This window comes from Sphaerodactylus townsendi, linkage group LG03, assembly GCF_021028975.2.
Source record: "Sphaerodactylus townsendi isolate TG3544 linkage group LG03, MPM_Stown_v2.3, whole genome shotgun sequence".
Classification (NCBI taxonomy): Eukaryota; Metazoa; Chordata; class Lepidosauria; order Squamata; family Sphaerodactylidae; genus Sphaerodactylus; species Sphaerodactylus townsendi.
In genome coordinates, this window is record NC_059427.1 from 80620309 (window position 1) to 80640390 (window position 20082).

Consider the following 20082-nt stretch of genomic DNA (forward strand, 5'->3'; position numbering starts at 1 on the left):
AAATCGACTTCTCCTCCATAAATCTGTCCAAGCCCCTTTTAAAGCTATCCAGGTTAGTGGCCATCACCACCTCCTGTGGCAGCATATTCCAAACACCAATCACACGTTGCGTGAAGAAGTGTTTCCTTTTATTAGTCCTAATTCTTCCCCCCAGCATTTTCAATGAATGCCCCCTGGTTCTAGTATTGTGAGAAAGAGAGAAAAATTTCTCTCTGTCAACATTTTCTACCCCATGCATAATTTTGTAGACTTCAATCATATCCCCCCTCAGCCGCCTCCTCTCCAAGATCCCTGAACACTAGCCTGGGATATTTTGGGTGGCAAAGGAAACCCCACTGGTCACTTTAGTGGGAACCTTGATTGCAGGCCACCCGTCCTGTTACAATTGATGGCTAGTGGTGGGATCATATCTCTCCCTCGCCCTTGAATATAAGTGTCCCCTTCTGACCAATCTGTAATCTGAGGCCCCTTCTGTACATGCAGAATAATGCACTTTCAATCCATTTTCTCAATTCTTTGCAAGTGGATTTTGCTATTCCGCACAGTAAAATCCAGCTGCAAAGTGCATTGAAAGTGCATTATTCTGCATGTGCAGAAGGGGCCTGGGAGTTCTCTATACTGTTTAGATTTCAGCAAGCACCTGTATGGACTGGCCAGGTCAAGAGGTGCAATTGAAGCATACACTGCCCTGCACTTCCCCTTACTCCCGTACACAGCCATTTTAATTCACCTCCGGTCAGCTCTTCAGAACAGCCAGAGGCGTACCTAGGCCAACTGGAGCCCTGGGCAAAAACCTGAGTTTGATGCCTTCCCATGGGTGGCCACCCTCCCCCACCAAGACCAAACAAGATTTTTTCCACCAGGGCATTTCAAAGTCACCATCACATTATAGAACATCCCCCAACTCACAAATCTGAACACAGCAATGGGCCATGCCACACAGCAGAAATAATTTTTGGAAAATATTTTCAAAATGCTTTCAAAATGTTTTATTATTGCTATGAAAACATTTTATGGTGTTGTATCCAGTCCCCTTAATTGGGGGAAAGTTCATATCACTTTTCAATGTTATTTAAACTGGGGACCCCAGACTCTCCCTTTAAGGTGGATTTAAAAGGAGAATCTGGGGTCCCTAGTTTAAACAAGTGATGCTGGAATCCACCCCCAAACAGCATCATTTTCAATGGTGTTTAAACTAGGGAACCCAGTTTAAACTAGGGAACCCCAGTTTAAACAACATTGAAAGTGATGCTATTTTGGGGTGGATTCTCCCCTACCCTGAAACAGCATCCCTTTCAATGTTAAAACTGGGGACCTCAGATTCTCCCTTTAAATCCATGCCGAAGGGGGTGGATTTAATGATGATGATGATGATGATGATGATGATGATGATGATGATGATGATGATGATGATGATGATGATGATGATGATGATGATGATGATGATGATGATGATGATGATGATGATGATGATGATGATGATGATAGAGAAAGTAATGGAAAATGAGAAGGTCAAGATCCTGTGGGACTTTTGAATCCAAACGGACAAAGTGTTGAAACACAATACACCAGACATCACCATGATCGAGGACAAGAAAGTGACCATCATCGACATAGCAGTCCCTGGTGACAGCAGGGTCATTGAAAAAGAGCACGAGAAGGTCACTAGATACCGCGATTTGAAAATCAAGCTTCAGCGTCTATGGCACAAACCAGCTGGGGTTGTCCCAGTGGTAATCGGCAACCAGCTAAGGATCTGGCAGCTGTGAAATCTACAACAACCAGAGGTGGGATCCAGCACGTTCTCACAGGTTCCCGAGAGTAGGCGCTACTTTCACTATTTGTGTGTGCTGAGAGGGGTTTACTAACTATGATTTTGCCATGTGATTTCGGCCTTTAGCTACGCCCCTCCTCCTCATCAGTAGCTGCAGAACTTGAAGCAGTCTAGGCAGGAGGTGCAACGGCGCGCTATGCAGGCCTGCACCCTGCGCAGGTATCTGCTTCCCTCCCAAGGACTAGCGCATGGCCAAGGCCCTTGCCACAGCCCTGCACCTACATCGCCCTAACTCCAGAATGTGCCTGGCTATGCTCCTCTCGACCGGCCTCTGCCTAGGCTCCTAATTGGTGCTACGGCCATAGCTTTGAATCCTACCCACCAATGGAACCTATTACACTAAAAATTCCTTTTGGATCCCACCACTGACGCATGATTTACTTAATTTACAACAACAACAATAACAATAAATAAATAAGCCTTTATTAGGCATTGAGAGAATAAAAGAAAGCAAAAAAACATGCTAATAAGTATGGAAGGGAGTGGATTTAAAAAGAGAATCTGGGGAAATTTAGGGGGTGCCTGTTGTCAGGGGTGCAATTATTAAGCTAGCAGCACCAAAATTTCAGAGTATCTTTGTGAGACCCTACTGAAGATACCACCCAGGTTTGGTGAAGTTTGGTTCAGGGGATCCAAAATTATGGACCCTCAAAGGTGTAGCCCCCATCTCCTATTAGCTCCCATTGGAAACAATGGGGGGTGGGGGCACTCCCTTTGAGAGTCCATAACTTTGGACTCCCTAAACCAAACCTCACCAAACCCAGGTCATATCATCAGGAGAGTCTCCCAAAAAAATCCCTGAAACGAACATGCAATTTTGTCACCCACCACAAGGTGGCGCCCTGGGCAGCTGCCCACTTTGCCTGATGGGAGGAACGCCTCTGAGAACAGCAATATAGCTTGGTGAAACAAGTGTGCTTTAACTGGCTTTGTAAAAGCTGCTCCAAAAAGAAGCTTAAAAAATTCCCAGGGGAGACTATACCTGCCACAGCCACTTAGAAGGCCCTGCAATGTGTTGCTATGTGACTAAAAGGTAATACACGAAACAGAGGTTCTTGTTAACTGATCTCATGGCCTCAATAGTTTCAACATCCAATAAAGCCCAATCCCTGATGGCCTCCTCTTTTTTATTTAAATCCTGAAGTAAGCAAATGTGGAGATAAGGCTGGCCAGGAAAAGAAGCTATCCAGCCGACCAAACATTCTGACTCATTTGCAATTTCCATTGGTGGTAGAAAGTTCCGTCAAGTCGCAACTGACTTAAGGTGACCCCACTGGGCTTTCAGGGCAAGAGACATTCAAAGATGCATAAGAACCTGTGCATAAGAACCCTGAACTTTCTTGGTGGTTGCCCATCTTGAGCACAAACCAGGGCCAATTCTGCAGCTGCCAAACTTCCAAGATCTGACAAGATTGTGCTAGCCTGAGACTTCCAGATCAAGATGCAATTTCCATTACAAAGCACCTAAAACAAGAACTGCTTAAAGCCTAAGGTTTGGTAAAGTGTTTTACTTTTCAGACAGCATGTGTAGCTGATACTGGGTACCCTATGCATAACGTAACAAGTAATTCTCTTCAGTCACTGCCAGAGACAGAACCAGAATGCTAAACAGTGCATAGAATCTTTGGGCTTTCAGCAGAGGGAGGCAAGGGTTCGAATTTCCAATTGGCTGAAGACATCTTTCATGGAACCGTTTCCTATCTTTTAAAATATAAATAATGGAAGGACTGTTAAGAGGAAAATGCATTTTATCAAAGCATATTAAAAGTGTTTTATAATTTAAAAACAAATGGCAAAGTAAACTGAAGACAATCTTAGACTTGAGTTTGCTAGTGCAGTTTCTAAAAGTGGAACAGCTCTTTGTGAACTCAGTAACTACACTACCCAACTCCGTGCTCTGAGTAACAGCCTTATCCAAAGGTCTCGGGTGGCTGGAGACAGTGGCACTGTTGTGTTGTTGGGCTGCTGATGTGCTGCCTCCTGAAGACTTCCAGGCACTGTGGTGAGGCAGAGAGGCTCCAGAAAACCTAGCCACCTCAAAAGCCCCTATAGTTAAAAGTGAAATTGTACTACTCTTTCATGTGCTGTACCCTTTCAGGTGGCATAACTTTGAAGGTCATTGTAGGTCATTGGTAGGTCATTGTTCCCAACTCAAAAGGCTGGGTGAAAGCCAATTATGGTTGGTTCTACCCCAGGAATGCCCCAGGAATGCCCCCAGTCCTGCCGATATCCTCCTGGATGCCAATGCAGCTCTAAAGGTCAGCCTGTCTTCCGAGTTGGGTACCACCGAGGTTTGCAGTGCCTTCCCAGTGGTAATCAGCTCCCAGTTTGCCCACCCCACTGGAATGTATTTTAAATGTATTGATGGGGTGGGCAAACGTGCTAAAGCAATGTACTGTTGAAGGCTTTCACAGCCGGATTCAACTGATTGTTGTAGGTTTTCCGGGCTGTGTGGCCGTGGTCTGGTGGATCTTGTTCCTAACATTTTGCCTGCATCTGTGGCTGGCATCTTCAGAATGTATCACGGAGGGAAGTCTGTTATACACTGTGTCCAGTCATGTCCAGTCTGGAGTGTCCTGTGTCCAGTCTGGAGTTATGGCAAGGAAGAACTGCTGAATTTTCTGGACCACTTTAACGGCATCCACCCAAACATCCAATTTACCGCAGAAGCTGAAAAACAAGGAAAACTGCCTTTTTTAGATGTCTTGGTCTTTCACAAACCCAACCATCAAGTGGGCCACACAGTATACAGAAAACCTACACACACAGACTGGTATCTACATAAAAACTCCAACCACCACCCACAACAAAAAAGGGGTATAATCAAAACTTTGACAGATAGTGCAAAATGAATTTGTGAACCTCACCTCCTCCCTGATGAAATCAATCATCTAGACTGGGCTCTGCAGGCTAATGGCTACTCCACAACAGAAATCAGAAGAGCTCTAAGACCAAGAGAAACCCAGAGGACTGAGAAGAAACAGCCCACCACAGGAAAAATATTTCTACCAAACCTCAAGGGAATCACAGATCAAATAGGGAAACTGATGAAAAAAAAACATAACCTACAAACAATCTTCAAACTTACCAGAAAAATAGAGCAGATGCTGCGCTCAGCAAAGGACAAGAGAGACCCCCTCACTTTCAGTTTAAAAAGAAAATGTCAGATGACAATCAATCGTCATGCAACATGTAGCTTGAACCGAAAAGGTTTGCACAAGTATGGAAAAAACTCACTAGTATACACAAAGAAGGGCTATAAATCAACAAATTTCTCCTGCTGATAACAAATGCCTCTCTAGAGCATAATATAAAGCACTACTACTGTGTTGTTCAGTAGGCTTTCTGTTGGTGAATTAATGGAATGTGAACAATTCTAGTTTGGCCAAATTGGTCCCCTCCCCCCCCCCCCCCGCCCGTCCCTGTTTTTATGCTATGTAATGTAACCTGACGTTAGCCATTAAAACGGCGTTCATTCCATACCCAGGAAAGCATCACTTGCTGATTTTTGCTGATTAACAGCCCCGGGGGGGCGGGGGTTGAGGGAGCAGCATAGCCTTGCACCTGCACGTTTGCCCTCCCCGGAAGCAGATGCACCAGCAGCTACCTGCCCCCCAGGCCTACGGCTTAAAAAGTTGAAAGTCTGGGCCATGGCAGTACTGGGCTGGCATCCTGATCGGAAACCAGAGTGGGGGGAGGGTGCAGCCAGGGCATACCTGGGGGCGGAGCCGATGTTAGTCGGTTCCCACCTTGGGTTTTGGACTGGGAGCATGGTGCCCCAGCCCTTGAACCTAGGCCACCCAAAGGAAGGGGTTTTCCACTCTGCTACTGGAAAGCCCTCTTGGAGGTGGCAGGGTGGTGCCACTGTGGTGCCTTGTCCTGCCGCCAAGGACTTTAGATAGGACTACCCACTGGTAAAAGCACAGGAGCAGTACTCTCTCTCTCTCTCACACACGCCTGCAGGCAGCCACATTGATCACATGGGTTGTTACTGGTAGGGGAACAAAATCTGCTCCCATAGCTTATCTGCAGACTGTATGATCATAGTTATGATACAGCAGCATGATGGGTAAGTTGAGGGAAAGTCCTGAAAGAAAAATAACAGAACCAAAACTGAAACTGAGGAATGATGATGAGACAATCACTTCTTATGTGAACACACACACAGCCTGTTATAAGGAAAAGGCTTGGGGACAAGTTCATTACTGGCTGTTGTGGTTTTTCTGGGCTGTGTGCAGAGGTGGGATCCAACCAGTTCTCACCACTTCTCTAGAAGTGGTTACTAATTTTTTCTGAGTGCCGAGAAGGGGTTACTAAAGCAACCTCCCTGCCCAATAGGGACTGGAGGTGCGTGTGTGCGGCGGCGCCACTGTTTGAATCCCACCACCATCGGAACCTGTTATTAAAATTTTTGGATCCCACCACTGGTTGTGTGGCCATGTTTTTGCTCCTAATGTTTTGCCTCCATCTATGGCTGGCATGTTCGGAGACAGATGTGTTTCACTGTGCCTCCTGAAGGCTTCCAGCATGATGTAGTCGATAACAGCGGCAGACTCTAGTCTGAAGACAGTGGCATACCTACATAAAATGGTACCTGGGGCGCCACTGAAATTGTATCCCCCCAACTCGTGGCAGGGGGCAGGAGCAAGAAGGAGGTGCAGAAGCAATTGCAGCAACAGACAGGCGAGCAGTGGGCCCTGCTTACTCCAGGCAAAAGCAATTGTGGCAAGCGGGGGGAGGGGGGCCAATGCACCTACATGTGACCCTTGAAAGTTGTCCCTGGGTGGGCCAAACTTCCTGTCCCCCCTAGATATGCCATTGTCCAGGTTCGATTTCCCAGTCCTCTCCATGAAGCCTGCTGGATGACCTTGGGCTTGTCACAGTTCTCTCAGAACTCTCTCAACCCACATGGAGGTAGGCAATGGCAAAGTACTGCCAAATGCCTCTTGCCTTGAAAGTCCTGTTTCCACCACCATCCAAATAAAATATCTCCCTATATCTCTGCATATAATGCCTTAGAATTCACTACCTGCTAGGTACGTACATTTTTAAATTGATGAGATAATATAAAAAGAAAACAAAATAGTCTTAGACTTTAAACTGAGGAATGTTCTAAGAACTATAGCCTATTTCACATAAAGAACTAAATAAAATAAAGAACTAAATAAAATTGTTCTACAAAAACAAAGTAAAAGTTTTTCCACATAGGCCCCTTCCGCACATGCAAGATAACATGTTTTCAAACCACCTTCACAACTGTTTGCAAGTGGATTTTGCTATTCCGCACAGCTTCAAAGAGCACTGAATGCAGTTTGAAAGTGCATTATTCTGTGTGTGCGGAATGAGCCATAGAGAACTAAGTAAAATTTAGTCCAGATCAGGCTGCAACAAGTGGGGGACATGGAGCACGGGGGCGGGGGGGGGGGAGGAGGAAATGAGGGATGAGGTTACAGTTTTACTATGTGTAACAAGGTATAGTGAGGTAACACCAGAAACAGATTTTATCAGATAAAAGAAATGTTGGTACAAATATGTATGTGTATACAAATATAAAATTACAAAGTGAGATACATGGATTGGGTCAGGGTAATTTGGGGTGGGACGTGAAATCTTTCTGTGGGGGACCCATGGGGATCCTGGCAATCCCAGAGGCACCTGTCAATATTAGAACTGTACTGGTACAACAGCTCTGAAACTCCAGCAAGAGTAGAAAAAAAACAGATATCTGAGGACTAAGGACTAAAACATGAATTGCCTACAGGGGGGCATAAGGTTGCTGAAATTAGAAAACTTGCTTCCAGCCTGCAGTTTTACCTACTTCCCCTCTGACCATCACCTGTCTTTTACCACCTGTTTAGCCAGTAGCTGCCTCAAGTCCTGAGTCTTCCTCAGATTTGAACCCCAAATTTCCTTGATTCAAATCAATTGGACCACAGTGGCACTTTTTCTAGGCAGCAGGGATTATTACCCCATATTCCTTTTAAAATATGAAGCTGCTTTAGGATCCTTCTCTATTTCCCTCTTTTTCTCTCCTTCCATCTTCTCTTCTCCCAGACTTCCTGACAGGAGACAAATCAGCACAATGAGAGTACTGTACCAAGGAACAATAGTATGCAATTATTCATAAACAGTTGGGAGAAGGGGTGTGTGAGGTGACAAAAAATCCTCAAGACATCCGGTCCAAGATGTCTGGCAAACGGGAGGTCTCAGTCTGTCATATGTCAGCCAACTGGCAACTGTAGGACCTCATTCTATTTGCAGTGCAATGGAAATGATTAAACTCATTTATTCCATAGAACATGTTTGGATTTGACTACATATGATAATAACCTTTCTATCCTCTAAAGGGATAATACAGAGCCTCATTATGATGCATGTTTTTCTTAGGAAAAAAACTCTTAGCCATTTAAGGAGTGGGGCAAGAATAACAGACCTTCCTTGGCATTAACTGTTCATGTCTTTCTGAGATTCCACAATTGAATCACCCTTTCCTCTAATGCATTGTTCACTAAACAGTGACGTACTTCAGCATACCCCTCTGGGCTAGAGGAGAGCCCTTTAAATTATTTTTGGATAGTCTTCAAAACACAGGCACACAAGCACACACACCAAAGGGCTGTCTAGGGCCTCCATTATGGGGAATTCCCCGTCTCCTGTCTAAAAGTAAGCTTGGGTGTGCCTTCCTCTCTTCAGTCGATTAAAACTCTCTGGAAGGCTCCTCTGGACTTTCTCTCTTACATTTCTGAGTGAGTAATAAAAGAGGGTATTTGCCCCTAATTTGGACATTGGTGGGTAGTCAGGTAGCAAACGCTGCTGCTTTTCTTCATCTGCTGACCCAAATTAGAACTGAATACTTTTGTTTCTTGAGCTATGCGATAATGTATATTTTCTGTCATTTTATACTCAGTTTGACCTCCAGGCTTACTGCTCCCTGCAGAACATTTGAACTAAACGTATTTATTTGAACAGCTTTGTAGATGATCTGAATATTTTGTTCATTCAGCCAATCAGAAATGTTCTTTATATAAGTTTATTATGACACATCAAGGAAATAAACAGAAAATTTGATAACAGTGGATTCTGGTGTTTATGAGTATTCTACTCCAGGTCTGGACAATAGCATGTTCCTAGAAGTGTGGAGAAAATGGAATGGAAATTTCAAGACAAAAGACTTCATAAATATCCTACTGTAGTATACTGTACTGCTGGCTATCAACTGTATTCAGCAGTACATCTTAGAAATATCAGTGTTCAGTTAACAAAATCGTTTCATTCACAAAAAGCTGAGGAAGAAACCCCAGAAATCTGAAGTCTCATTGAGTGTCGCAGCTGCAGAAGACGAGGAACTGTAGATGTTTTAAAGTAGCATTCCTCTTATTCTAGTGGCAAGTACCACGAATGAGCATAGTTTTACTAACCGCCACTCATTTTAAGAGATCACTGGCTCCTTTATTTTCAAGCATTTCCCCCTCTTTTTGTTTGCGAAATTTGTTCTTGAAGTGCTGATCTGTAAAGAAATACGCAATGTTTCTCTTCAGTTTTTGATGTTGTGGCCCTGTGGGCAATGGCTGCTTTTAGTTATGCTGGTCTCTCCCTTTTTTCTTTCCTGCCCTTCCTCCAGGGAGCTGAAGGCAGTGTACATGGTTGCCTCTCCCTTCCATTTTATTTTCACTGCTGTGATTGAAGTCAGGTTGCAGGAGTGTGACTGGCCCAAGGTCCTCCTGAGTCACAACTGAGTGCGGATCTGAATTTGGATCACCCAAGCCCCAATTCATCACATTAAACCAAGAACTGAGAACTCATGAAATGGATTTTCAAATGTCAACTCTGCTGCTTGCTTGGTGGTTGGCTGGAGTATATCTAAACACATTTTATTTTTGTGTCTGAAAGTGTTAATCAGTGCTATAAATAGATTAACCATTTGATCAGTTATAAAAGCTACATTTAAATAGCAGTGACTGTGGTGAAGGGTACTGTGGTTGGCATTATTGTAATTATAGTCCTTGAATAAAATTATGCTATTATTTACACTGATCATTCTACTATGACCTGCAAATAGACATTTAAAATAAGACACCATTACGAGTATCAGTGTATTTATAATTTGTATGAATTGTTCTTAATTAGAACATTTATTGTGGATGGATATCATCTACATATTGTCAAATTCTCATTACAAATATCCAAGGACACCTAGTTTTCATATAGATTGTAGCAAATGTGTTTGCCTTTTTAATTGAACTCTGTAATATAGTGATACAGGACAGTTTTAATCATCCCCATGTCATGGATACCTTATTGCCAGACCAGTAAATTTCCCTCTGCTTGAGAAACTCTCCACACAAATTTGTGTAAAGAGGGGAAAGGGACTTTTTCCTGAAACTTTTTCTGATTGTCAAATTATTCACTAGGTGTTGGTGGCAGACTTTCTGTTTCCCATTATGGTGTGGTAGTTAAGAGTGGTGGACTCTAATGTGGAGAACCAGGTTTGATTCCCCACTCCTTCACTTTAGCATGGACTCTTATCTGGTGAATTGGATTTGTTTCCCTGTTCCTACCCGTGAAGCCTACTGGGTGATGTTGGGCTAGTCACAGTTCTTTGCCTTACAAGGTGTCTGTTGTGGGACTGGGGAGAGGAAGGGAAAGAGTTTGTCAGCCACTTTGAGACTCCTTACAGGAGAGAAAGGTGGGGTACAAATCCAAAATGTTGTTGTTGTTGTTGAATAATTGTACTAATTTTCATCATGGGGTTAATTAAACATGACTGTATTTTGATTGCACTGAGCTTGATATCTCATCATTTTTTACTCACTTTGTACTCACGATGACTGGACTTTCCATAATTTTGGTGTTTAAAAATCACAACCTTCAGTACATGCACTAATAATCAATTATGTTGATCAGTTCAGTGGGGCTTATACCCCAGTTCTATTTTATGTCATATCAACATGCTTAATAAGATCGAGTTTATTAACTTAAGCATGTAGGTGTTCACATAACAAGTTTTAAGATCAGATTGTCAGTCTTTTTAAACCCTCTTGCTCTGTCTTTACATGTCTGTGGATAGTATTGCTCAGAATTTGTAATTTGTCACACTGCTTCTTTAGTTATATTTATAGCATTTGACAAGAACAAATGATCAAAGCAAGAAGTCTGGGATTCTTTTAAAGATAAAATATTGGCTGGAAATGCTAGGAAATAGAATCCTACAAGCAATAAAAAAGGGGGCTCTATTTCCATGCTAGAATGGAAATCCCCTCTCCAGGCATTCACATCCTTTGTTTTTCCATCCCGGGGCATGTTTATACAAAACACTGTTTACAGGTATATTTACAAGGGGCTTGTCTCATTCTACATGGCCTCAGACCAGGGTTGTGCTCCCATGTTCCTCCTTAGCCACAACTATGTATTGTTTTTCTTTTTACATAGTTTAGCCCCATTAGTCTCCACAATCGAGCCCTTAGGCTTCTGTGGTCCTACTTCCTTATCTTAATAATGTCCTCTCTTGGCAATAGGGCTCCCTTGAAGCCAGCCTGGCCCTTCCCATCTGATGAGTCCTTCGCCAGAATTTGGATTTATACCTCACTTTTCTCAACCATAAGGAGTCTCAAAGCTGCTTACAAACTCCTTTCCCTTCTTCTCCCCAAAGCAGACACCTTGTGGGGCAGGTTGGGTTGAGAGAGTTCTGAATAAACTGTGACTAACCAAGGTCACCCAGCAGACTTCATGTGGAGGAGTGGGGAATCAGAATCAGATCTGGTTCTCCAGATCAGAGTCCACCCGCTGTTAACCATACAGCATGCTGGCTCTCAAATCCCCTCTTGTTTCCACGCCCCCCCCCCCCCCCGCTTTCCCCATTGTCTGCTCCCAATGCCTCTAGACTCACTGGTTCTGAGCCCATGTAAACAGCTACTGCTGCCTCTGCCATCTTTGTGCCTCAGCTTTCCTTGCCTACCTCCTGTTTCACTGCCACTTCCTCCTCCCCCAAGCCTTCCCATTCCTCCTTTGTCCCTGCCCTTTTGCCAGCATGTCATTTTGTTCAATTCCAGTCCAGTCATGTTTACTTCCATATGGACTGCAAGAGGCTACTGCACACCAGGCAGACCTTACAGAGCTGAGCCGCTGGCTACAACCCCTCCTGATAAATCTAGTTTTGTCCACCCCTCCGGAATGTGGGGAGGAGCATTGTGAAAAAAAAGTGTGCAGTTAACTTAAGTCCCTTCCTGTGCATGTTTCACCTCAAATAAGTGTGGTCAGAGGACTGTATCTGCTTGTTGTGCTGTCCCCTTTCTCTCATCCAAAAGGAGGGCCACATGATGTTATTAGAACAAAAGGAGTGCACAATAGGTAATAACTCTGTGCTTCTTTTTTTAAAGCTGAATACCGGTAGGTTCATTTGCAAGTAAACTCCTTCTGGCTCAGGAATGTGATTGGGTGCTCCAAACTGCCCTGCTCCTGAGCCAACACAGCTGCAAGCCATACCCCTGAGGCTTTGGTGTACAGCTGAAAAGGCTTGGAAAACCAGTCCCCGCAGAACTGTTGATCTAGACAGGAATTGTGCTGGCCCTCTAACAGCCTCTTGACACTCATGTCCCCACAGCAATGGTTCTTTCTTCAGTAAATCCAATAAAGGAGCCATTTGAGTAGGGAAATGAGGTTAAATGCAATTGTAGTATCCTGCTAGCTCCAACAATTGTCTGATCTGTGTTTTAGTCCTGGGTACCAGCAATTGGACTGCCAGTGCAGTATAGTGGTTAAAGTGTTTGTCAGGGATCTGGGAAACCGAGGTTTAAATCCCCCCTCTGCCATAGAAACTTTCTGGGTGACCTTGGGCCAGTCACACAGTGTCAGCCTCAATCCTGGCAAGGATTTGAATGGTAGACTATGAAGAATCAAGTTTTCCCCACTCATCCACATAAGCGGCAGACTCTAATCTGGTGAATCAGGTTTGTTTCCCTGCTCCTACAACTGAAGCCTGCTGGGTGATCTTGGTCTAGTCACAGTTCTTGCAGAAATCTCTCAGCCCCACCTACCTCACAAGCTGTCTGTTGTGGGGAGAGGGAAGGAAAAGGAACTCCTTATGGTTTTGAAAAGCAATGTATAAATCCAAATTCTTCATCTTCTCTTCACCTCCGAACATCTCTTGCCTTGGAAACCTTATGAGGTCACTATAAGTCAGCCTCAGCTTGAAAGCAAACAGTCAAAAATGACAATTGCTGCAATGCTTCTGCTTTTGCCCACACATGTCACGCTTTTCCTCCTCCCACTACATGGCCTAGGTACTAAATTTAAGACCTGGCCAGTACACACTTGCTGGCATTTAGGTGGAGGCCAGCATCCCCTATTATTCTGAAGACCATTTTCAAGTACCCTAGTAAATATGTTCTGCCCACAATTAGCTGTAAACGACCACATCAGCAATGTATGCACAAGCATACCCTGGAAAGGGTTCTAATAAGCAATCCCCAGTTGCTGAAATGTTGCAGCAGTTCAGAAGAGGCCAAAGGACATGTTGACGAACTAGTATAGTTCCAAAGGGGTTGTTATCTTCTCCTGGTCCTGCTTCCTAAGGTATACTTGCCAATGCTCCTTAGTCATATCTAGAACAGTCATGTATTGATTTAATTACTCCAGTATCTGAGCTACTTTGAACATGGGATACATGTATATTTAGAGAGAGACTACTTTAAAATCCAAATACCCATATGGTTTGGTACTAAGGCCAGGCTCAATAGCGTCTAGGAATTCAGAGGACTCTTCTGAGGAGCAGCCATATGGTAGCACAGTATTCTACCCCCTGTCAGAAGCAGTGGAGCTGCAGGAGGAGGCGGCCCCTGGGGGAGGTCAGACCTAGGGTCACAGCTGGAAACCAACACAGAGGCTGTGGGAGAGGATCCTGCGCCATAGTCACTGCCAGTTCAGAAACTTCTCAGCTTCCTGGCACCAAGTTGGCAGCAGGGAGCCTTGCTTGCTCTGCTCCTGCTTCCCTTGAGCCCAGTGAGTGTCACAGGAGAAGGCTGTGTGGTGACCTATAGAACAGGAGGTATAGCTTGTGCTTGACAGCCCTGCACCACTCCAGCCTCAATAGCTAAGAGAAGTGTTTGCAGGTGCAAGACTGATGTGATGGCTGTATGCAGGCTATCTCCAGCTGCTTGGACAGCGCTCTGTTAAAAGGGGCTGGGAAACAGGAGGATATATGGAAGCAACAAGTCTGTCTGCCACTGCCCTGCCTGGGTTTGTGTATATTTCTACTTTGTTCTAATCTTGGCCTGGACTCCTGAATTTGTGTCAGGAGTCCCTGTTTGAAATTGATGCTCATGAGTATGGACTATCTGTGCTAACCTTGGACTGGACTTTGACTACTGAGTAGTGTCTCTGTGTGTGCACAACAGCCAAGGATTAGTGGAAGGTTCTGTTATCCCAGCTTTCAGCATGGCATCTACTACTGTTTGTACTGGCTCCCAGGCCTTTCTAGGCAAAAGGCACAGAGTTTTCTGGACTTCCTTTTCGGGCAATTTCCATATTCCCAGACTACCTTTCCAGGCAATTGCATATTCCAATATGCAATGGCCCCAGCAGAGAATAAAACACTTTCTGATATTGCTCCAGTACTTCCATCAGATCTTCTTTCTGTTGTAAAGATAAGGAGGCTGTTGGAATTTCCTGCAAATCTTCATTGCTTTGATTCCATTGAGGAATAGCTTGCTCTTCTGAGACATCGTCCACTACAGCAAACAAGGCTCCTTGGTCCTCCTGTTCCTTTAATAAGCTTATATGGAGCAACTTTATTTATATGGAGCAAAATTTATATGCCCGGCCTGGCCCTATTCACATTTGTGCCCTTGAGACCCACAACAAGGAAAAGGCCAACCCAAAGGCCTTTTCCCTTCTGCCCCAATACATGGACTCATTCCCCATCTGGGAATTTCTGGATTCTAGTCCTTTTATCTTACCAGGCCTTTTTTGCTTGTTGAGCTTCCAGCAGATGTTGCTGAGCCAGCATGGATGTCTTTTGCGACATATATTGAGTCTGATTTTCCTCATCAGCCAAGATTCCTGTCATTGAGCATGTGTCCCAGCATATGCTGCCACAGGAGGTGGTGATGACCACTAACCTGAATAGCTTTAAAAGGGGCTTGGACAGATTTATGGAGGAGAAGTCATCTATGGCTACCAATCTTGATCCTCCTTGATCTGAGATTGCAAATGCCTTAACAGACCAGGTGCTCGGGAGCAGCAGCAGCAGCAGGCCATTGCTCTCACATCCTGCATGTGAGCTCCCAAAGGCACCTGGTGGGCCACTGCGAGTAGCAGAGAGCTGGACTGGATGGACTCTGGTCTGATCCAGCAGGCTTGTTCTTATGTTCTTATGTCTCCTACTTTTCCCTCTTATGGAGAACATTTTTTCTATTGAATGTGATGTTAAGTGACGTAGGATTGTTAGTAATCTCATATTCCTTACCTGTTGAATTTTGCGAAATACTTATTACCTACTGCTGAAATGTACTGGGCTGTTGTTGTTTTTAAATAATTCTCACAGGTACAGAAAGATCCTAAGGCAAAGTTCAGTCACCTCTCTTGGAATTGTACTTATCTAATTATAGGCCTGCCAAGCAACCAAAACATGTGCCTACAATAAACCAAGCTCTAATTAGTCTTTATCAGCCACATGGACTTGTGGGAAAGGGTAGTACTTTCCCGTATGATACAATACTCATGTGTCCCCATTGAACATGGGAAAGGATAACCATACAGATTTATTGCACAGGTGTGAGGAGCAGAATCTTTTCTGTTGTGGCTCTATAAAAGTGAAATTTGCTCTCCTGGGAAACTATAAAAGTGGAATTTGATCTCCTGGGAAACCCACAAGATCCAGTGTCAATCATATGCTTAAGGATCAAATTACATGTTACATAAGAGATCTTTGACTGGATCTCTTCCCTGTGCCCCTTTTGTTACTTCAATGCAACTGCGGGTAGGGGTACATGTAGGGCCCTGAATTTAATAGGAGCTTGGGCTGAGGGAAAAGGTGTTTCATAATTTATCCCCTTCCCCTTTCAGAAAGTTTTACTTAAACTCATATGAGAGAAAAAGAATACAAATACTTACCTTTTTAACTATAAGGCAGTTGAAACTGGAACAAGTATATGTTTGTATAGATTTGTTAGCTGTGCATTTTGATACAGTTTCATTAATGTTGGTTAAGGGTTTCTTTTTATTTCTTTGTTTCCCAATGCTGCTGTTGTCCTAATTGTTTGTACTATTCTACACTTTGTGAATTATTTGTAAAAACTGTTTTACAACTTTTTTAAAAAATCATCTGTATCAGAGAGTTTATAGCACGCTTGAATTTTGGAGTGATGGGAGCAAAGTTCTCAAAAGGATGTGAATTAAACATGATCTGCAGCCAGGAACAGAATTAAAAATTCTAGATTCACTTTTTTTTTACTAGTTATTCTGAAAGACACCAGTTATTCTGGTGACATGGGGCCAAGTCTGACGGGGTGAGGGCTGATTTTCCACCCTTACCGGCACGCACACCCTGCCCCTTATAGCTACGTCTCTGCGTCCTGGGACATTCTTTCCTTGATCTTTGCTTTATGGCTTCACATGTTGAGTAGATAACTAGTCTTTCTCCTGACACTTTGGTCTCATGGGAAACAGGATTGTTTCCGTTATCCTGTGAGGGCAGGATGCCAGGTAGCTCTATCTCTTATCAACAACCTTGGAGCACCTTAGCTCCAAGCGAACTCTTTCTCACATTCTTTGGGAAAATGGGAGGGAGGATTAACATCAGAATAAAGGGGGTAGCAAAAGCCAGGTTCACCAGAACTGGCTTTGACAAGCTGGGTACTTCAATGCCTATCAATAAAGGCTGCTGGTCAACAATACAAAGTCCGTTTATTGTTTCAAGGTTCGAGACCTAACAGTCATCTATTATTGTTAGCTATATTTGCACACTTGTGTTTTGCCAATTCAATGCTTATAAAGGTAGTTGAGGCTAATGTCTCTTTAGTCCCACTCCATGTAAATTGCACTTCTTTCGTCATGTATTGCTTCAATTCAAAGCATAATATTTTGTTTCTGGGAAAATTAAGTAACTCACAATGACATTGTAACTGGGCTTGTTGCGTGGATTGTGGTAGAACAAGAATGAGGAAAACAGACTGATGTTTCTTGCATTGCAAGACAGCTCTCCTACTATTTTATGTATTTATTTAATAAAATTTATGTCCTCATAAGGGTCACCAAATTTTAAAAAATGCATCTTAAAAAGCACTAAAACCAACAAAAACTCATCTTTAAAACAATTAACACCATGGATTAAATACAAATAAAAGCATAAAACAACAAATAAATATTTGTCAGGATGGAGGGATCACTTGGAGGAATGCCAAACAAAATAAAACCTTCACCCACTAGCAGGAGGTAGCAACAAAAGGGAACAGAAGAGTTTCCTTCAGAACAGAGTTCCAAAGTTTTGGTGCCAGTGCAGAGAAAGCTCTCAATTGGCTTGCTGCCTGCATAATTTCAGGAAGTGGGGGCTACTAAAGCCTTGGAGGATAAACACAGTGGTCAAGTAGGTTCATAAGAGAGTAGGAAATCCTTCAGGTATGGTGGCCCCAAACCACATAGGACTTTAAAGCTTGGATTGTGCCTGGAAACAGACTGGGAGATTGTGTAGATGAGCCAGTACCACAGTGATATTGTCCCTATGTTCCTCTCAAGTTAATACCCTGGCTGCAGCATTTTGAGCCAACAGAAGTTTGTGAACACTTTTCAAATGTCAGTCCCACGTACAGTGCATTTTTTTCTAACTTCAAGTCACAGCTGACTTATGGCGACCTCGTGATGTTTTCAAGGCAAAATACTTCAGATGTGGCTTACCTTTGCCTGCCTCTGTGTAGTGAACCTGGTATTTCTTGAGGGATTCCCACCAGATACTGACCAAGCCTGACCTTGCTTAGTTTCCAAGATCTGATGAGACTGGGTTAGCCTGGGCTACCCAACTCAGGACACCATAATAGTGTAATCAATGTATGCACCACAGTGGCCAGCCTATTTCTACCCAGGAAAGGCTGAAGCTGGCTAATCAGTCAAAGCTGGCAAAAGGCACTCTTGGCCATAGCTGTCACCTAGCAGTAGGCCTGGTCTAAGAGCACCCCGGACTATGGGCTTGTTCTTTCAAGGGGAGCGCAACCCCATTAAAATGAGTGACATCTTAAATCCTGGGTCAGGCCTTCCACTCACCAGTAACACTTCTGTTAAGCTTCAGTTATTAGTCCTTCTCATCTGCTCTAAAACTGTCTCCAGGCTCCTGTTCAGGGTTCTACATTCTCCTTGGGATCAGCCAGATAGAGGCATGAGACAGAGCTGAATGTCATCCACATATTGGTGACCAAATCTCCAGATAACCTCACCCAGCAGTTTCATGGACATTAAACACCACTGGGGACAAAACAAAGCCATGCAGGACCACAGCAGCATCTTTTATGTTGCAAATACATAAAACAATCTTACATGAATTGGTGCTTCTGCAATTATATACATGTGATGCTGAACTTGAGGCTTTAAAGAAAATATTCCTTTAAAAATATTTTTATTACAAAAAAGCCTTTGCTCATCTGTCAACTTCTATTTTTACAAAACTAATTTATAACGAAATGTATACACAGGTTCTTTGATAGAGACTGGTGAGATAAAAGGTACGAAAGGCTGAGAATCAATGAATTGCAGTACCTGAAAGGGATTAACCCAGTTCAGGGAGTTACATTATTAGTCGCAATTGCTATATGGAACCTCCACGTTCAAAGGCAATATGCCTCTCGGGGAGGCGAGGGCGTGGAGATGGAAAAGCAGACCCAATTAGTAACCCCCTCTCGGCACACACAAATAATTAGTAACCCACTCTCAGGAACTGGTGAGAACCTGCTGGATCCCACCTCTGAATTCTTCAGAGGATATGTGCTCTACAGGTATCAAAATGCAGATGAATAGAGGAGAAGGCCTGTAATGTGGAAGAAAAACAACTTTGCCAGATACAACTTTTCTCATCTGTGCAGCAAAATCAGCAACGGTCCAAATTCTGTCTTCTACGCAGTACCCATAAAAAGAAATCCTCTTCTCTGTTGTACAGTCACCCCTGTACATTCCATCCTTCCCTACGCTGATGTGCACTTTAGCCAGATTATTTCAAAGGAAATGAAACAGCTTAGTTATGCAATTCCATATCACTCTTTGAAGATATATGCTTGAATAGGGGTTCTGTGGAATTCACATTTCTGGATACATTTTGAAAGACAGCCAAGTCAAAACTGTTAGCTCCTGTACTTTACCCTATAGAATCTCACTGCGATTTTTCTGCCGTACTATAACTCAAAACACACACCATGTCTTCATCCCCATATAGTCTGTAATACTGCAGCACCACAGCAACCGTTCACAACGGGATCTTCTTGTATGGCCCGGACAATAAATTGCAAATGACTGCTGCAGCACAAATATCCAGTGATGTCAAGATGCAACCTTTTCCAGGCGAAAAAGAAGCACTCTCCAAAGCCCGCCGCCTACTGAGCTTTGCTTACTGACAAGCAAGCCCAGCTGGGTTGATTGGGGCTTCCCCCTTCCGACAGCGAGGTTTGTGCCGCCAGCGGGGAAGGCGAGAGATATACCTCGATCACAACAGCAGAGGTAATCTTGACTTTTTTAATGCCTTAATAATACTGCACGGTTAAGCATTCAACCCCGTGTGGTCTGCGCCGGTGCCAATTATGCCACCCCGCGGGCTTCCCCTAGCCCCGCTCCTTTGTGTTTTGTGTTGTTTGCGCGAAAAGGGCGAATTTGCTGATTAGCTGTTCACCTTGTCAATCATTGGTCCGGGAAATTCCACAGAGTGGGCGGTTCTGACTCACGCTTCCTCCTGTGCAGTCAAAGAGGAAGTAGAAGCGCTGCGCCGATTGTGGAGCAAGGAGCTGAGTGCACCTCCATCCGTGCCCCTCCGCAGGTAGGACCGGATCTCTCCCGGGGAGAAATTAAAGTGGTTTTGCCTGCTGTACCCCGGAAGCAAGGATACAAGTTGAATGTAGAGCAGCCTTTGTTAACTATTAACGCTAGAAGCTAGAGATCAAATTTTGATGCTGTCTGCTAGTAGTGGGGATACTGGCTGGGAAAAGAGGTTCATCCTCAATTGCTCAGTTCTGAAATATGGCGTGATCTTTTATAATGAGAAGCGTCAAACTAAGCCTAGG

General features: G+C 43.8%; 1 protein-coding gene across 8 annotated transcripts in view; it reads left to right on the forward strand.

Annotated features, from left to right (window-relative positions):
• Window positions 1–8468: 8468 nt before the first annotated feature.
• TNIP1 (TNFAIP3 interacting protein 1) overlaps window positions 8469–20082 on the forward strand; it is a 68131-nt gene continuing 56517 nt past the window's right edge. For 2 of the 8 annotated variants that reach the window (XM_048487823.1, XM_048487822.1), the window contains exon 1: window positions 19795–19838. The gene's annotated coding sequence lies outside the window, so the exon portion shown is untranslated. Of the gene's footprint in view, window positions 8581–19441; window positions 19526–19741; window positions 19839–20082 lie in introns of those variants that run through there. The other 6 variants (XM_048487821.1, XM_048487819.1, XM_048487818.1 and 3 more) reach the window with 6 other exon arrangements.